This window comes from Taeniopygia guttata, chromosome 6 (genome assembly GCF_048771995.1).
Source record: "Taeniopygia guttata chromosome 6, bTaeGut7.mat, whole genome shotgun sequence".
Lineage (NCBI taxonomy): Eukaryota > Metazoa > Chordata > Aves > Passeriformes > Estrildidae > Taeniopygia > Taeniopygia guttata.
This window is the reverse complement of record NC_133031.1, coordinates 1,455,924-1,470,537: the sequence shown is the minus strand read 5'-3', so window position 1 is coordinate 1,470,537 and position 14,614 is coordinate 1,455,924. Positions and strand designations below refer to the sequence as shown.

General features: G+C 39.6%; 1 protein-coding gene across 2 annotated transcripts in view; it reads left to right on the top strand.

Moving 5' to 3' along the window:
* CTNNA3 (catenin alpha 3) overlaps positions 1–14,614 on the top strand; it is a 419,154-nt gene that overhangs the window by 317,674 nt on the left and 86,866 nt on the right. The gene's annotated exons all lie outside the window — the stretch shown is intronic.

Genomic DNA, 14,614 nt, shown 5'->3' with positions numbered 1-14,614 from the left:
ACCGGCGATTCCCTTTAGCAAGCTGTTGAGTTAGGGCGAGACCATGCTGTTCAAAACTAGTTTTTAACGTTTTATTTGAATTACATGATCTATGTAAGGCTTCTTGAGTTATGGAAGACTGCTACTGGTGTCCTTAATGCACGGGACATTGTTTGGAGACTTGTAACTAATGATGTAGCTCTTCCCACTTTATCGCACTGGCCTCGCCATGCCTTATCTAAGCAGATGAAAGGCAAACTCAGAGAAGCAGGTGCATTATTTGTGTGTTCTTCCACTTTAAAGACTCTTAAGCAGTAATCAGATGTCCCAAAAGTCTTCAGTTTTGCAAAACAAATTTGAAACTTTCTAAAATGTTTAACAGTCTCCTTTACATTTCCATAACATTAAAAAAGAGGACACCCTATATTGGAAAATGCCTGTACTGGCCACAGGGGTGTAACTGCACTATTCTCTAGATGGCTCTGTGTTTTCTATAAATGAATCTCTGGCTTTTCATAATGTGTACTTAATTAAAAAAAAAAAAAAATCTATGAAGCTCACAGTACTTCAATGTTTTAAATGGTTGCATATCTCATAGCTGGGCAGTTAAACTGCTCCTAAGAGATTTTCTGGCAAGTCTGTACATCCCTGGAATATAGGATTTGGCTTCCTGAACTCAGAGTTATAATTCCTCGCTCTGTCAATCTAAACAAATGTCTAGTACCTTACATTTAACTGACATTTTACCACAAGAAAAGACAAGAATTTTGTTTGAGCTCTTTTTTAGTAAGTTCAAATATATCCAGGGCAGAACTGTCTTCATGTGAACAGGAGTAAACTAACATTGCAGTGAAGTGGCAAAAGAGAACAATGGGAAGAGTTTGAAATAGGCTTACCTGTTTTTATCTTGTTTTCTGATATTTTGATGGGAAAATGGAAAAAATTTCACTGTTGCACTCCTTTCTTCATGATTTCTGGAAGCACTGTGACAAATACAGAGAGGGCAGCAGCATAGAAAAGCATAGTTTAGATTCTCATGTAAAAGCTGAGCCTGTTTTTCTTGAAACTGACAGTGTTTAAAGACACTGGGAGTTGACATTGATTTCTGTTCTGTTGCCTTGCTTTGACAGTAATATAATATACCTAAACCTGTCAGTCTGCAGAAGACAGGGAGGCATAAAACTGGTTGTGGTTGGAATGTTAGCTTGCTCCAAGGGACATTAAGCATCTCAAATGACTTTGCAGTACTTCAAAGAATTCATTGTCTTTATGCTGTTCAGTAGGAGTGCAAAAAAGACACGTTTTTCTCATTTTCGCCTGTATTTGTGATCTGCAATGAACAGATATTGTACTGTGAGAGGGCTGCTTGGTTTTGTTTTATTTAACTTTTTCAGCTTACAGGTAAAATGCAGGTAGGTTGCAACCCACAGGTGTAACCTAAACCATTCTATCCCAGCTGGGTCTTTCAGGTCCAGCTGATTGCAAGGGGAAGTTCACCAGGAGAGAACTCTGTATTTATGCTGCCATGAACACCTCAGTTAACTTTCACAATAACCAGTGAAGGGCATCCTTTATACCTAAGGAAGAGGTAAAGTGTTACTCGTGAGAAATTACTGTAGGCGCAGTATAGAATTGATGAAAACAAAATTAAAGACAAGGAGCATACATGTAAATAGCAGAGAACTAAAAAATGGAAGAGTGAATGGGAGAGGACATAGGAAGGATGCAAATTTGAGGTAACAGAAGGGAGAAAATGTGCATAGAGGAGCAGATATATTTACTGTTTGTTAAAACAAAGATCAAGGTTAAATTGTAGAATATATGATGAGGTAATCTATAAGAAAAGAAAGATGTTCAATTCTCTGCATTGCAGTATGCAAGGAAAGAGCAAAAGATCGCTGTATCTGTCTCTTCAGCTGGAAGACATCAGATGAATTTAAGATAAAGTAGAGCTGTTCAACAGTAGTATCTTAATACTGCCACAAAATGAGTCTTAAAAACTGGAGCTTAATTTCTTAGCTCAGGTGTAGTCTCATGTACATCCAAGCTGTGGGCAGCCAAGTGTATTTCTTTGGCACCCTACAATGGAGTGTCTGCTTTCTCAGGCATATTTACCCTGTTCCTCTGTTTATCTGTTCCTTTTCCCTGAACAAGAAGGAAAACCCTGAGGGACTGACATCAAGGCTCTGGGAAAGCCCCATCTGCATGGGGTGGAGCTGAGCTTTTAGCAGCTAGATAATACCAGAGCTGAGGTTGTCTCTGCAGCCTTGCTGTCCCTTGTTTGCCCTCTGTGAGTGTGTGACATGCCTTCAGACTGGTTATGTGCTCATGGTCTGTGTGGGACCCTGGGGAAGATGTTCAGCCATGGAGGGAGTGTGTTCTGGGGATGCAGGAGGTTTAGCCCAGCAGCACCTGTTTGACTGTACAAGGGTAAATAGTTGAGCTTGAGGCTGTGTTCTGCTATAGTTAAGGCTGTGAAAACTTTACTGCAGTGCCTCTGTCATTCCTAATGTCTGGCACTGTTTGTTAGATTGAAATGCTCAGATTGTTGCATTTTGGTAGGGTTTGTGTACTGTTGTATCAAAGCAAAATGAAACCTTTAGGAGCTTTGTAAAATCCTAAGGTATTTTTTCTTCAGAACTGGAAGGGTGATCTTGTTCTGTACTTTTAAATACCAGTCTCCTCTGTTATTTTATTGCCTGCCAGAATCTGCAGCAGTTAAATTTAAGTCAGCAATTTATATTATGGCATATATTTGTTGGTAGAGTAAAAAGTGAATTGTAAATTTGGTCTGTAGTTCTGCTTTAATGCCAAAGTGTAATGATATACATATATGTGTAAATAAATATATAAATTCTTTAGTTACTTTGGTGTCTACAGACCTTGTGAAAAAAAAACCAAGGAAAAGGGCAGAGACAAAAATGGGAAGTATTATAACTGCCTCAAGTCTGCAGTGGGCCAAAGATATCAAAGATATTAAGCTTTTAGACTTTTCCTGGAGTGCTTGGGTTTGTGTTCAGTGATTTTCTTTAAAACCTTCACAGCCTTCAGTTACATTTTGGCAGCATATTTAAACATGATATTATGTGTCATTATGAATGAATTTATTTAGTTACACTAATGTGTGTGTTTATTTATTTCCTGGTCCTAGGATTGCTATTTTGGTCACCTTCCAGTCTCCCCTTTCCCTTCACAGCCCTTTCAATGTGGGCTGATTATTAATACTGATCTATACCTGAAACAGAGCTTTCTTGTACAGTAATTTATTAATTGATTCTCCAGGGTGGATTAAATCTACTGCATTGCTTTTCTCTGGGAAAAGATAATTTACCGTAGCCATAAAAAGACAAGGGTGATTTCATGATACAATCCTCCTGCTATCTTGGGCTTTTTATTCAGCTTTTCCATTTCTTGCAAGCCTATATGCACAAGCTAATGGCTTGTATTTTCCTGGCTGCTTCACTTGCCTTTTTCAATTCCAGTTTACAGGTTTGTCACAGCAGTTTATGTGAAATGACTGGCAGTTTCCTTTGTCTCCTGCCTTGAGTCTTCTGCAGTAGGGATTGTCTGTTCTTCGGAAATGTGACTCTCTCTTACCCAAAGGGCACACTCCAGAGAGGAAATGCAAGAGGGGTTGTCTCTTTCCTCCTGCCTGCTCTAACAGTTAGTACTTATCTTGTCATCTTCTGGCAGAGTCACCTGAGCCAGTGTGGGGGGACAGGAGCACTTCCAGAGACTTCACTGCCTTTTCTAAGGTGTATCTTCAGATAGGATCCTCAGGTGGGCTGAATGGGCAGCTGAAGGTCCTTACCTCTTGTTGTAGAACAAGAGATCTTGTTGTAGAAAAGATACCAATATGACTGATTTTATTCTAAATTATTTATTTAAGGGTTGGCTAAAATGAGGCAAATGGACCTTATTCTGTGGGGTACCCAAAAATCATAAGTTTTTATTAATTTAGAAAGATTAATTTAGAATTTTATTAATTTAGAAAGTTTTTAATAAAAAGGTATTTTAATGAAATAGTTGTTCATCACTGTCAGAATAAGATCTAAAGAGGATACTTGCTGTTCAAGTCTGTTTAGTATTCAGTGATTTTTACTCTTGCTGATGAAACTCAGACTGCTGAAGAAGAGGATTGATTCTTGTCACTTCAAAATACGTAAAAAAAGAAAATCCCCAAAACATTTGAAGAAGGAGAGAGGCCTGAGTATGCACGCTTATGGAATTGATGAACTTGTGAAATTGGTGCACAGCTTAGACAAGGAACAGCTTATTAGCAACTACTCTGCAGAATTATTGTAAGAGCTAAAAGAAAAAAGAGTGGGCCAAGAAAAATACTGAGGGTATTTGCATGACTTAGCCTAAAATATGCTTTTTGATAAGTTACATGATGATTGTAAGATAATAACTTAAGAAATAGCCCTTGATTCATGTGGTCGTTACTCTATTACAGAGTCAACAACCTCCATTTGGGGGAGTTTGTAGGGCTCTGTTTGGATTCCTACTGTGAAATTCTGTTAAAAATGCTGGCTTTAGAAACTGGGTTTCCTTCTGAATGTTCTGAAAAACAGGGGGAAAGACCAACACTTTTTGGGTTCCAGGTAACCAAAAAATGACCCTGAACATTGTAATTTCTTTTTGCCAATCTTCTCTTCATTTCCTCTAGCTCAAAAATATCTTTGCTTCACTGTTAAGAACAGTGTAATGCCCATGTTGATTATAGGCACTGTGTGGGTGTTAAAGTGCCTTTAAGTGCACATCTGCTTCTTTAAAATGCTGTTGCACTTAGTGATCATTTAAAGCACTGAGAAGAAATGCTCTCTAGTGCACTGCTCCCCCAGGCCTTGCTCAGTGCCCACTTCAGGGTGCCCAGCACAGATGCACTGTTCAGGACAGTCCTTGAACACACTCAGTCTCCTTCTCAAGAGAAATCTTAGTAAGAGCAGCATTGAAAATGCAGCGTTGTTTTGAAAGAAATATGTGTTTCTGAAGGTGATAGTTTTGTTTTTGCTGTGTTAGTTGAGTTTTGGTGCTTTTTTGGTTGTTAGGTCATTTTCCTGCATTAGGATCATAAATACTTTCATGCTGCTGGCTATGGATTTGGCACATGTGGTCTTGCCCCATCTAAGTTCCATGGGGAGTGGGAGGGAGGTAGGGAGGGGTCTCTTGGTTTGAGTGACATTGGTGGAAGAACTGGAAAAGTGAGGCTGTTGTGTGAATTCTAAATCTTGCTCCTGTGGTAAGGAATTTGCCACTTTGATGAAGCCTGGTTTACCTGCAGTCTAATTTTGGAGGAGAGGACACTTGGGGAAGCCTTCTTTAAAGTAGAACACCAATGAACACCAGTGCTGTCTTTGCTTCTGCAATTTCCACAGGCCCTGCAGGGAAAGTGAGGATGGCAGTATACTAATGGGCAGTAATGGCTTTTCTTTCCTCTCTCTAGTGTTTTGTGGGCTGGGATTTTTGTTGGTTTGTTGGGTTTTTTCAAGTAGAATTGCCCTCCTGTAGTCACAGTGTGTAACATTTTGTGATAACTCTTCCCTCACTTCAAGCTACATTAGGAAGTGACTTGTGACTTTGCAATGTCTGTAAAACTTTTAGTATATCTCTCTCTTTCAGATCTTAAGGACCACTAGACTGGCCTGGTTCAGTAGAGTCCCTTCATTAATGACAGCCTTTCCCCAAGCTGATAACAAGATCAAGGAACTCTGCTCTTCCTTTTACTGTGTTGTTTTAACTGAAGCAAACTCTTGAACTTGCACAAGATTATCTCTATGCCCATGTCAAAACCACTCCTTTCATTTCAGCTGTGACTTTCTTGCATAAGCTCTTTAAGTGCCTTGACCTCTGTAATGTTACAGACATTGCATTCACTTCCAGCTCTGTAACCTTTCCAGTTATTTGGAATGTATTTTCCAGAGCCTCTGGGACACAGTTTTATCTCATTACTGTTGTCATAATGTTTATCTTGCAGTCTTGCATCTACAAACCCTGATGCTATTGCTACTTTGCATTTTTGGGGAGTTGCGAGTGTGCTGTGTTTGTTGCACATGTTAGTGGTTAATTTGCTGTGTCTCAAGCACCAGTTGATTATTTATTTCCTTTGCCAGTCCACATTCAAAGAATCTTTTCATCCTGTTGTCTTTTAGAACAGTGTAATATGTTGGAGATGGCATCTTTCTTATAGAAGCTGAAGTTTTTGTCTATTTTATAAGTTTTTTGCAGTACAAACATTTTAGTTCTTAACGAGCAGCTTTGGCTTCATCTTCACATTCATGATGTGTCCTGGAGCCAGCTGTTCAGATCTACCTGCTGGATTATCCCAGTACCTACTAGGGTCTTTGGAATACTTTGGAATTTGCCACTCTTCTGACCAATTGCTTTTTTAGCATGTATGTGTCAGAGCATTATTTGCCTCCTAAGCAGGATTGTGAACTGAGTAACTTGAATCCAGTCTCAGTGAGGATTTCATTAGACCTGAAAAACTGCAGTATCTTTTTGTTCTTCAACTGTAGCTCATTCTTAAGTTCTTAGAAATAACTTCCTATCTGGAATTTACAGAAAGCACCTTTCACAGTTTTAATTTTTGCATGTAATACATTACATTTTATAGTAAAAGTTATAATTTTGTGACATGTTCTATCATAATCAGAATTAAACGATTGCCCCACCTTCCTCCAATAATACTTTCAACTACATACATCTAACTCGATTTAAGATATTTTTAGTGATTCTTTGCTGGCAGCATGCCCTCAGCTCTTCATGCTTCCTTCCTTAGAAATCATGAACTTCTAGATCTGGAAATGATGCAGTAGCTCTTGATGGGGGAAGCATATGCATAATTCAGTAGCATTTATATATGCCTGTGTATGTGTGTTTGGATTATAAATCTGTTAGCGTAGTAAAATTGATTCTTGCTGAAATCATAAATGATAAGCTTGTCTTCATTTTGTTCACCATGTCTCAGTAAGTCTGTCACCACCATTCATTGTACTATTTGGAGAAGTGGCATTGAATTCATTATATACCAAATAAATTTCTGTAAATAGGGCTTCTCCTCACTTTCTGGGGACTGTATTCTGTTTTCTGCTAGAATCCCCCTGCTGGGCAAGGTCATCTCTGAAGCTGGTTTTGTTTGCTGCAGGCTTTGTTTTGTGTCACAGTGGATGAGAACACCAGACCACCTCCTCAGTTTACCCAGTGCTATTAAAACAGCTGCAGTTGTTTGGAATGATTCAGTAGGCAGCAGATAAAGTGTAAGGATTGCATCCATCAGAATTGAAGCATTTGTCATGGAGTTTCACGCAGAAATGTACAACTGCCACTCACACGTGGTTTTGATTGTTGTCAGACATAAAAATTCAAGGGTAGACAGCTTCAGTCAGCAGCTGGGAAGGTCTGTATCTTGGTACTGTGCAAAAAAGTTGTCACAGAATTCCTCATCCTTCCCAAGCACTGTGAAATAGCAGCCATGCTTTGCTCATGGAGTACTGGGCCTTAGCAGCCAGGCAGGCAGTAAACTGGTGATGGCCCCCTAATCAACCAGAGCGTTTAGGGAAAACCCATACATGTTTCAACAGCTTGTTTAGTTCACGGGTTTGTAGTTTTTTTCCTTTGGGTTTAGTTTTATAATTGCTTTCCTTTCCTGAAGCTTCAAGTAGCACTCCCTGTACCAGAACATTAGTGTTTTCCCAGGAACCTTATTTTTGGTATTAAGGGAGGTTTGAAATGATTTCCTGATACTGATTCCTTGGTCTGAAGTCAGAAGTGTTTAGTGAGCAGTTCTGGATGATACCAGCATACTGTTGGTTTTGATACGCTTATTTTTTAGGAAAAGGAGACTAGATTTCAGGAAATACTGTGAAGCAGATCTCTGAGGAAGCATTCATAGTAAAGAAACAGTATTTAATGATAGTATGCCAAAAATCAAAGTCAATACATAGATTATAACAGGAATGCCAAAATAAGATGGGAAAGATCTAAGAATGTGATCCTTGAAAAGAGGATGGTATTCACTGTACGCTTTCCAAAGTAGGCCTTGTGAAACTGAAACTGTTGGGGAAAAGCTTTCTGGAGAGCAGGGATGCTGAGGACAGGCTGTCCTCAGTGCAGGTGATTTGTGAGAAGGGGGAGAGACTGAGAGTTGACCGTGGGGAGGTGGCAGCCAAGGGACAATGGATACAGACCTGCAACTTCCCCAGAGAGTTCAGTGACTCTGGTGCCACTCACTCTTGGTAGAGACAGGTGGCACAGCTAAGGGCAGTGGCCACAAGCTGCAGCAGAGAAAATCAGGGAGAATGTGGGCAGAGTGAGGGATTTGTTCACTGTAGTACAGCACTAGAACAGAGATGCAGTGACATTTCTGTCTTTAAAGGTTTTCCTGACTTAGCTAGACAAAGCTGTGCCTGACCTGATGTTGTGTTGGTCTTATGTCTAAGGAGGTGATACACAGAATCCTTTTCAAATTATGTATGTAGGATTTTTTCCTTGTGTTAGACATCGTATTCTAACTTCATTCACTTAAGAGACATCTTTTCTGGGTAATTAAATGTTTTAATGTGTGCATTCACATTCTGCTGTAGTAATCTCAAATTCTTAGAGAAGAGTTCTTTCTGTGCTTAGTGACTTGCTTGTTATTAGAAATACATACTGTTGCTATTAAGAAGGACTTTGAGTGTAAAAATGCTTGCATATCCTTTATTTAAAATCTGCAAATTTCTCCAGGATGTTAATACAGACCTCTAATATAAAGTGTTGTGTATTAAAGGGTGATCAAGCATAGAAACATTGCAAATGGATGTAGTCCATTTGTGTGGTTTAGTCTGATATGTTTCCAAATAGACAAATAAGCATTTAGAACATGTAGGTGCTCTGTTTTTCAAAGTGTTTGTTTATTCTTCAGTGTGCTCTTTTCAAACCATGGTAATTACATTCTTTCCTGAGAACTAACAGTAAAATTTTCAGCAGTGCTTCAGATTTCTTTCCAGTAACAACAGAGTCCTCTTGTGTTTATTTAATTTGTCCACTTGTCTTGCTTCTATTTTATTTTGTGGGATAGGTAAGTAAAACCTAAAAACATATTTAGAGTTTGTATCTTAATAGTATTAGAAGCAATGCTAGCTTTATTCAGTTTTTAACCATTGCTTGTGAGCTGATAACTGGCTTCCTTGAACCTTCAATAGTCTGCTGTTCTGTATCTTGGAGGAAAATCATTATGTCTGCATTGCAGGTTGGGAGGAGGCTGTCTTGTTGTTCATCTTTATAAGCTCTAAACCCCAAGTAAAGAACAAAACCACCTTGGGAACCTTTTCAGTCTCTCCACAGAACTGGATGTAGCAGGAAATGCAATTGGCAGTCCTTCTCTGCCCAGTGCAGTTGGAGCTCTCCCTCAGTGTCTGTGCAGAACAGTCAGTACCTGTTGTTACAAGTGATACTCCAGCTGTTCCTTTGCTTTCTTGTACAGAGCTTTTGTTAGATGAAGAACTTTCCCCTGCTGATGACAGTAGCATTAGCACTAATAGCCATAAAAATTGCTAATTATTTAAACTCTAGTTGCTGGAGAGATTTCAGGTAAATACTGAAGAAGGTTTTTTTTAATGTTATTGGTAGGCAGTTGGGTAAGGCAGGATTTCTTTGTAGGGCAGAACGTGTAATACAGGATGCAGTTATGGTCGGCATACTGAGTGCCAGCAGCCCTTGAGGCTCTTGCTTTGAGCCCTTAGAGAGACCCACTTTGTCACCTTGGCCACAGACAAGCTGCCCATTGGTATTTTACCTTCTGCAACTAGCAGGTTTATTGCTCTCAAGCTATTATATGCTACAATTGAACATTCTCATTAAATGTACCAGCATCCCTTTATCATTCTTGATTTTAATCCATTTCAGTATACTGTGTTCTAATAACGAAGCTTACATGGTGGCCTTCAGCAATTAGAACCTGGTGGCAATCGCTGCAGTGGATTTGGAATTGGCTCCTGTGGTAGTCTGCAGCCCTGGGCTTCCTGTTCCTTCTGACTGGTGCCAGAGTTTGTGATCCCACTGAACAGAGTCCCACTGCTCCGAGGGGCTGCAGCAAAGGCAGGAAGCACACACCAGAGTTAGTCTGTCACGAGTCACTGCTTTCTGAATCATTCTGAGGCTAGCTCTGAATGTTAAATTTAGAGACAGTGTTTTTCTGGCACCATTCAGAAAAATATCTTCTCTGCAGTTGACAGAATTTATTGGTCTTTCACTGTAATTAAGTGTTTGAGGATTTTGGCTGACAAGATGTATTTTTCTTCTGCTTACTTTTTAAATGTCAGCAGTCTTCCATGAAATATAATTCTTCTATTCTTGATGAAATTATTTCAATTATTCCAAGTTACTATTGTAGTAGACATAGAACTAAAATGTAGCGACCCTTTTCCCAATACATTTTATCCGAGGAGATTTTGTCTTCTATGTTTTTGTTGTTTACTAACGTATGTCAAAAACACAGTATCTGACTCTGCCTAAAAACCTAAAAAGCTGTATTGATTTTCTGATGTTTCTGAGTGGGATATGCTGCTTTTTGCCTTTTTTTTTTTTTTTTTTTTTTTTTTTTTTTTTGTCTTTGGGCCAAAAAAAGCTTGGAATATTGTGCAGTTTTATTCTTTATGGCTAATTCAATTAATTTCAGGTTTTCTAGGTTGATGCTACACTCACTGGGAACCAGATTTCTAAAAAGACAATATTTCTAGTAATCTACCAAAATATCTGGCTGCATTTCAAAATTAATAGTTTAAATTGTTGTCTGCTGTTACTGTTTTGAAGACCAGCTCATTGTCAGCATAGTTATATTTGGGAAAATATGTCTCAGTTACATGTTCTGAGCTTCTGAGACTGCACTGGTGTCTCCTGAACTAAAGTTACTGTAGTACATGAAGTATGTTCAGCACTGCTGCTGCTCCCCCTTCATAAGGACTGGCTGGGGATCACAGGCAAGTCTGTCTGTTGGTGACTGCTGTGCTCAGTTGTTTCCTCCCACCTTTCTCCCTTACAGGGTGACTGTAAGGTCCTTGTGAATTGCCCCATTCTCTAGCTTTGGTTTATAGCACAGTGCATCTACAAGTGCAACCCAAACAGGGTTCACAGAGAAGGGTTCAGGGTGATTGTAATTTTATTTTTTATTAAACTCTCAGGACTTTTCTTTCTCACTTAAATTACTAAAATGCTGCTCTCTGTTCAGGCAGTCTCTCTTATGTAGAATGAAGTCCCTTGCTCCCCACAAGGACTTCAGTTTCCTCTTAATTTCCTTTTTATGGCATTTTCTGTGTCCTGCTCAGTCCATTTGGAAAATCCCAATTTGGGAGTATCAGCAGCCTGTAGAAATTGCCTGATGCGTTAATTGCCTCTTTGCTCTTGCTGGCTGAGCTTCGGCTGTGTTTGGGGTTTTTTTTAGGTACAGACTATGGGTATTTACTAGTCTTAGCTTCTGTGTAGCGATGTGCCTTTCCATGTAGTGCAGATTCCTCTAAATGAAGTCCAGAGACTGTACTTGAAGGAAGGGCATGTTCTGGGCTGTGAACTGAATTGAGGAGTAGTTCTTGTTTCCACAGCTTGTGGATGCCATGCTGTAGCAGGGGACTGATGAGACAAGACAGGTCCACATGGTCCACCCTGCCTGCTGTGAGAATGAGAAATAAATTCTGAAATTCCTCTCATCTGTCCTAGGGGGAAATGTCATTCTCATCTGGGATTTCATGGTCAGTCTGTCCTTGAGCATGGCAGCAAAATGTATTAGGTCGAGGACTTCAAAAAAAAAGGAGGATTATGTAAATGATTGAAATTATCTTTCTGCTCTTTTGGATGCTGTGACCTGTCTCTAATGAGTTCCTTATCGAGGGAAACTCATCTACTGCCTCCAAAGCATGCCCACAAAGAAAGGCTTTGAAGATTGCCGAGAGAGGGATCCCACTGAAGCCTTGAGCTGTGATGCTCAGATGCAGGGCACTGCTTTGATTCCCAGGTGCAGTGTTCCATACCTTTGCAGGCTGTGGTCCAGGGATCCCTAAGTCCCAGGCAATCCCCTGTGCCTGTACATTACAGAGAGCAGGGACTGTGTGTACATCTGAACTGTCCTGGTGCAAAGCAAAACAACTCTGTGTACAGGTAGGAAGCTGAATCATCGTAATGGGTGTGTTTAGGGGAGGAATAAATTAGGGTTGTTTCAAAATTAAAAGCAGCAATTTACTGGATTGTTACTCATTAATTACACACACTGCCAATAATTAGGTCTCACTTGCTATCAAAATTTTCTCATATTCAGGACAGTTAACTCCTAAAAATCTTACCCTTGTTAGCTGTGAAGATCTAGTACCACAAATCTGCTGTCATGTTCAGCAAAGTTTATGTATAAATATGTCTGTAAACATATGCATGCAAAAATATTCAAGATGTCCACTTGTATATAGCTAGGTAATTCTCTGTATACTTATATATATATACATGTATATACATGCTCAGCTGTGTGCTTGTGGGTCTGCCAGCAGTCTGCCAGCTTTGCAGGCTGCAAAATATACAGCTGCAGCTGGCACAGGTCTGAGTTAGAGAAGCAGATACTGATTACAGCTTGCTTTTGTTAGGAAACTTTTTATGTGCATCAGGCCTCTGCCTGGGCTACTTCATGTTGTATTACACTGTTATTATACAAAAACTTTGGCATGAAATACTATATTCCATTAGGACAATTTATAGATCTTTATGTTCTAAATAGTCAAGGAGGGGACAGTGGGGGATTCAGAGATCGTGCCTCCCATACACTGGCCTAGGATTGAAACTGCCAGAGGAATGTAAGCTCTTTCAGGTGTTGTCAGTTCCACCAATAGTTAATCTCTTCTCCTGCATAAAACCAAATGTTGGCTTGTTACCAAATAAGGTGAATGTTAATATAAGGGGTATATCAAGTACACATAGTCACAAAGCTCTTCTGCTTTATTCATATACATATATATGTATATATATGTAAATGTGTCTCTTAGAAAGGCATTGGACATAGTGGCATAGTAAAAAGTTACCAATGTAATAACATTGTATCACAGAAATAGAGGCTTGAATTAAGGGTCTGTACCATAGTGAAATTAGCTTCAGAAGCAGCTTCATGTTCTGATTGCATTATGTGGATTTGTAAGAGTCGCATGTGGTTGGAGTTTCACATGTGGTTGGAGTTTCAAAACCTGCTTGTGTTATTCAGTTCAACCTTTTGCAGTGAGTGCACAGTACTCTCTTCTTGCAGTAATTCCATTATTATTTCAATGTATTTTGGAACACCTCTAATGGAGCTATCTCCATCAGCCACTGAAACAATCTCTTCCATTCTGAATTGCATGTTGGGTGCCATGACTCAGTCTTCTGCCAGCAGATCCCTTTTATTTCACATGGCGTCCCTTAGCCAGCACAGTTGCCTCAGCTTAGATGGGTTTTATGTTTTAATTCTTTATATACCGTTCTGGATTGCAGTGACATTAAGAGTACACATAATACTTAGCAGTAAAATTGGCTTACTGGAATAGGCAGTGTTCTTACCATCTGAAATTCTTAAATACCTTTCGAGAAGAAATTTGCAAATGCTTATTTTTTAATCACAGGAAGTGCAAACTATTGTTTGATCTCAAAGAGTGTAATTAAAGAAGTACCGAATAGAGGCTGTGTGATTATTAACTAGATTTCTTACTTTCTCTAGTATTACCTTGCATTTAACAGGTGGCTGTTTTTAATCCTTACAACCATTCTTTTCTTTACTTCCACTGAATTTTTGCAACTGGAAAGCTGCTTAAATCCTCTGTAAGCAATCTGTATATACCCATCACACTGACTTCCATGCTAGGTTTTGGGGGAGTAGTAAAGTACTTGAGGTACACACCTCTTGTGTCAAGTCACTTCTGATACTGCCACCACCTGTGCCGTAGGTCTGGGTTGCACACACCTCTTTTAGCTTGCCTGCCTGCTCATCTACTTTATTTCAGTGCTCTGCTGTCCTGCCAGTAGCCTTTTAGGCCTCACTTGACTATACTTCAGGTGAGCTTTTGCAAGTTTTCCTCCTCTTAGAGTCCTAATTCATGACTAGTAACTTACCCTGATTTTCTTACCTTCAGAAAGAAAACCATTTTTTTACTCCAGCTTACCCAAATTAATTTTTTAAATGATCTTTTTTAAATGACTTTTATTTGAGCACTGAAGATGTCTGCAGGTGAATCCCCAGGAGAGTCGTGGCCTGTGCTGAAAGGGCACTGGAGTGAAGGCAAAGCTGTGGCAGGGTTGCAGTGTGTGTGGCTGGGCTCTGAAGCTGTGCTCCAGGGAGCTTCAGGCACTGCCTGTGCTCTCACTTCCATTTCAAAGCTGCCTTTGAAGGAGTCCTTCTCCACTCTTTTTTCCAGTGGGAGCTCTCCGGCCTTTTCCCAGTCTGCTGGCACCACTGGATGAGTTGTTCACAGTCTCTGTACATGCAGATAAACACTGAAGGGAAAATTCGGTTATTTACCACAAATTCTTTTTCTTAAGATAAATTGTGGGTTTGCTAGTTTCATCCCTTTTTTTTTTTTTTCCCTGAGTGAAGAACTGTAAGGATTTTGAGTTAAAAACAAGAAGTAAATTTTTTTTCTGGTCAGTTCTAGGA